This window comes from Phodopus roborovskii, unplaced genomic scaffold (assembly GCF_943737965.1).
Source record: "Phodopus roborovskii unplaced genomic scaffold, PHOROB, whole genome shotgun sequence".
NCBI lineage: Eukaryota > Metazoa > Chordata > Mammalia > Rodentia > Cricetidae > Phodopus > Phodopus roborovskii.
Window position 1 is genome coordinate 2,945,334 of NW_026126516.1, and position 5,481 is coordinate 2,950,814.

Here is a 5,481-nt window from a genome sequence, read left to right on the forward strand (position 1 = left end):
GAGGGCAGTGGATCCCTTGGACCTGGAGTTAGGCAGCTGTGAGTCACCATGTGGGTGCCAGAAACCAAACCTGGGTCTTCTTTAAAAGCAGCCAATGCTTTTAACCACTGAGCCACCTCTCCAGCTCCCATTAAATATTTTTTTTCTTATGAGAGGGTCAGAAGTTTATATTTGTTTACATCCTATCAAACTGACATATCTAAGTTTAACATTAGATTCGTCATAAACATTCATTCAGTTCTCCCATAAACTTTTACTGTCTCCTAGCTTAAAGAACAATAATTTCTTGATTTACATGACACTTTGTTCTTCTGAATGCATTTGTTTCTGGATCCCTTGCATCTCATTTCATCTTTCTTGAAATACCAGACATGTGAGCCACACCTGCATAGTGACACTGTATGTTACTCAGTCTTTTACCCCTTTGAGCTTCCAACCCAGATAGATCTATCCACTGGCAGATAGCTACACTATCTGGTCTTGCTAGGCATGACACAGACCCAGGCAGCTTCTGGGCATTCCCACTCAGTCATCATATGTAAAGCTCTCAAGCAGTGACATTAAAAACACAGCATTACTGTTTACTTCAGCTATTCTATGGCTTAAGATATATATGTTATACAATAACATATATGAAAGCTGATTTAAGTTTTGTTGCTACACTACAATACACCCTTTAAAAATTCTGACTTTGTAGAAATGGGAACTACAAGGGGAGTCTCAAGGGAAAGGGTAATGGAAATTAGAAAATACTTCATGTTTGCTCTCATGCAAAACCTAGATTTAAATGCATGTGACATGAAAACAGAAGGTAGTCCTTTTGGAAGACAAGAGAACCAGTGAATGGGGTGAAAGTACAAATGTATGCATAATGGGGAGCTGGGAAATGGCTCAGTGGTTAGGAGTGCTTGTTGCTCTCACAGAGGACATTCACAGTGGGAGGCTCACAACTACCTGTGACTCCAGCTCCAGGGAACCTGATGCCCTCTTCTAGCCTTTAGGAGCACTCCCACACAACATGTGACAAACACATATAAAAACCAATTTTCCCAAAAGTCACCATGAAAATATTAATGAAAGAAAAAATCAGGAAGCTTTCAAAGATTGGCAATGGTTAGATCATATACTAAAGATTATTTATATTCCAGAGGTAGTCCTACAATTTCGTCCAATGATTAAATAACAAGCCTGAAGTGTCTGTCCATCACTTGACCATAAATCATCAGAGTAGAAAAAAAAAAAAAACCACCGCTTTGTTTACCTCTGAAAAAACAGCCCAAACTCCAGAGGCTCGTGAACTAACCTTTGAAATAGCTTACTCTTATTCCGGAAGGCAGTCAGCTTTTCGTCATCCCTCTTGTCTAGATAGCATCCAAAGACAAATCCCACAGGGACAAGTATATGAACCCAGTGGTCACGTACAAGCTGAAGCAAGGTCATTATGGCTGCTAAAACAAAGTGGAGAAAATTAAATATAAAATACAACTGCCTTTGAAATACTGAAATAAAAGGTGGTTGGGAATTCTTAAGGGCTAGGAACAATACATCTTAAAAAGGGAGTAGCTATTACAAGCTGCTGTTCAAATTCAGGTCCACTCCAAATAATGCCTTCTGTAGCACAGCACACTTTCTTTCCTTGAGGTGGTATTTCCAGTCATCTAAAGACTTTCTGGCTTTTAACATTTTCCAGAGGGCAGGTGAGGAAGAGCAGAACTGGGAGTCAGGTAAAAAATTGCAAATGTGTGCTGAATTCAACACCACCACCACCGAACCACCAATTTTGTTAAGATTCACATGCACAGATGAAACAAAAACACATGGGAATGAATACATCACACGCAGTGGCTGAGAGGACATGACAGTCCCAGGAGGAGCAGTACATTGCTGCCAGAGTGCTCAGCATAACCTGTGTGCGGCCCATGCAGGCTCCATTCCTGCTCCACCTCCTGACATGGGCTGTACACTCACCACTCCATCTGTCAGATTTTAAGAACCTAGTACCCAGAGTGTCAGTGTTAAGACTATAATCATGAAGTTAAAAGCCTAAGGTACTACATAGTTCATAATACTATTCCTCATAGTTTGAACATCAACTGGTCTACAAAATTATGATGTAGCACATGGTGAGATGAACATATACTTAAAACATGTCCGTCTGTTTTATGTTCTAGTCTGTTGCCTAGCTACAGCTGGAATTCTCAACACTACACATCAGAGCCACCTGGGGAGTCTTTTTAAACTAGGGGATTTCTGGCCTTACCTCCAGGATGAGACAGGAATAGAGCTATCACTACTGGCATTCACATTCTAAGAAATGGGTTTGGTCTGGCTCCATCCAGAAAAGAGATGAGACTATGGGGTTCTTGCCACATATGGGCTCTTCCAGACTCCAGAACAACTCACCCACTGATTTGGAAACAAATGCTTCTTGGAGATATATAAATGTAAGTAAAGCTAATCTTGCTTTATTTCCTAGAAGACAGTGGTTCTCTCTTAGCCTTTATTAAACAGCATCATTTATAAAGTAGTTCTTGAAAATGCTAGCCAAGGGCTCACCAAGTGAACTGCTCACCTGCTTTGTAAACTTGAGGCTAGCAAGAATGGAGATGGTAAAGACCTTTGATAAAAGATGGAGTTACGTTAAAAGCAGTCAACTGCAGAACACTAGACAGTGTCTGCGTTCAGGACATTGTGTTCAAGTTTGGCAAACTCAGTGATCATCTATACTTCCTGCCCTTATTGCAAACTTAAGGGCCAGAAACACGCTCAGCAGGTAAAGGCACTGGCCATCAGGTCTAAGGACCCAAATCTGATAGAAGGAGAGACTTCTCAACAACTAAAAGTTGTCCTCTAACTCCAGATGTAATGACATGATGATTCAATCATCATGAAGGAATATACATAAGAGATAATGACACATCTTAGTCCTAGAGAGGGGTCTCAAATCACAGTGGTACAGCATATATTCAATGGGTATGGGGAGCAGTGCAGTGAACATTAGCTGCATGCATGTTTTCCTGCAAGCAGATGAATTGGGAGGGTGAAAATGGACATCTGTGAATCAGAGTAATTTTTCATAAAATGGGTAAGGAGGAAGTAGAGTGAGAATCTTGGTCATGGGCCCAAATCCACAGAGCTTCATGAAGTCTAGGCAACAGTGGTGAAGACCTAGATAAGCTTCACTGAGGCAAGTCTAGGTTTTGGGTGAGCCAAGAATTTTAGCAAGAGGACAGGGCCAATTTACGCTTTAAGAAATATATTCCTGGCTGGTGCTTATGAGAGTACTATACATATTATTAGTCCCTTTACATCCTCAGATTTATTTTAAGGGGTTTTTTGTTTGTTTGTTTGTTTTGAGACAGGGTTTCTCTGTATTGCTTTGCAGCCTGACCTGGAACTCACTCTGTAGACCAGGATGGCTTCAAACTCACAGAGATCCACCTGCCTGTGCCTCCCGGGTGCTGGGATTAAAGGTGTGTGCCTATTTTAAGTTTTTTGTAAGTGTGTGTGCCTGTGCACATGAGTACAGGTGGCTGAGAAGGCCAGAGGCATCAGGGCCCTTTAGAGCTGGTATTGTGAGCCACCCACCCAACATGGGTGCTAGGAACCAAACTCAGGCCCTCTGGAAAAGCAGCAAGCACCAAGCCATCTCTCTAGCCCCAGGGATGTCTTTTTTGTATGAGGGTCCATAAAAAGAATTTTATTTCAGAATTTGAAATAACTATAGTATTTCTTTTTTTGTTGATGCTCTTTTTTTTTTTTTATTGTTTTTATTATTTTGTTTTTCTAGACAGGGTTTCTCTGTTAGCCCTAGTTGTCCTGAAACTCATGCTGTAGACTAGGCTGGCCTTGAACTCAGGGAGATTGTGGGGGTCGGGGGGTGGATGCTGGGGTTGCCCTTGGCTTTGTAAAGCACCTGCTCTAATATAGAGCTACACACACTGCCTTGCTCGTGTATCTTTTAATATTAAAGTCATCTTTTTTTTTTTTTTGAGTTAAAGTGTGGCTCAGGCTGGCTTCAAACTTACTATCCCCTATCCTCACACATGGTTGGAATTACAGAAGTGGGCCATCCATAAAAGGTGTTTCTGTGTAACCACTAAATCACATAATCCTCACCACAGCACTGCAGGTTTATTAGGTAACAATGTCTCAATGCAGTGGGCATTAGTATTTTTTCAGATCAAGAAATACAAGGTCATTCATGGTAAAGTTGCTTTAAGTTAGAGAATGAAGGATCAGTATTAGCATAATACCCAGGCAATCAATCTTTACCCTCACATGGCTTAAACTCTTGTGTTATACTGCCTCCTTGTATGCACAAAATATTTAAATAACTTTTTTTTTTTTTTTTTTGCAGAGCCTCACTGTGTAGAAGTGACTGTGTACACCAAGCTAGTCTCAAACTCACAGGGATGCACCCGCCTCAGCCTCCTGGGCGCTGGGATGAAAGATGTGCACTACCATACCCAGTTTTTGCTTGTTTTTAAAACAACAACAAAACCCCACCTTTCCCCTACATTTTTCTCTAACGTAATTTTCTCTCCCCTTCCAAGAAGAAAACAGAAACTGGTGTCTTATTTTGGTGAGTCGGCTCTGGGTTCACTTTAGAAACATGTAGACATTTTAAGAGAGACACCTTGTATCTAACTGGATCCCACCGTGCCTTATAAGTACCGCTCACAAAGTGTCGCCTAAGCAGTGGAAAACAGACCCGAATGCGTAGAGCCATGGAACCCTTGAGATCGTGACACACACAAGCATAAAGCCGTGTCTTTAAAAGGCAAACGGGTAAGTGCAGGCTTCATATTTAGGAGAGTGACGACGGGTGTGGAGGCAGATAGATGTCTGGGCCCGGGCGAATGCGCGCTGCTTCCGGATCGATCGGAGCCACGATCCCTGCCGCGGGCTCAGAGCGGATCCCCGCGCGTGCCCTCTCCAGTCCCGAGTCCCGAGAGGGCGAGGCCATCGGGCGGTCCCCAAACTGCGCTTCGGTTAAGGCCGCATCAGAGCAGCCCTTGAAGGTGCGGAGCGGGCAGGGCGGCCCGTATCGCTCCCCCAAGGGCGACCCTGGTTTCCCTCCACTCCAGCCTTGCCCAGAAACCCTCCCGCCTGCGCCACCGCCGCCTGCGCCACCGCGACGTCCCCAGACCCACCTGCAGCCCGGTGTCAAGCACGACCCACGGGACCAAGGGCAGCGCTAGGGAGCCAGGCCAGCGGCCACAGCGGAAGCTGTGACCTCAGAAGCTGCCACTCTCGGCGCCAGCCCTGAGGAGAGGGGTGGCGACGCCCGCTCAGCGCCTCTCTCCCCCTGCCCTCACGCGTGGTCCCTCAAATTTTTAAGCCCTCGGTATTCGCGAGAGCGGCTGCACAAAGCCCGGATCCAAGCTCACAAGACTGGCGAGCGTTTGCGCTGCCGTCCTCCCGAGCCCGGGCCCCCGGCACCCCCACAGATGGTGTCGCCCGAGTCGTCCCCGCCTC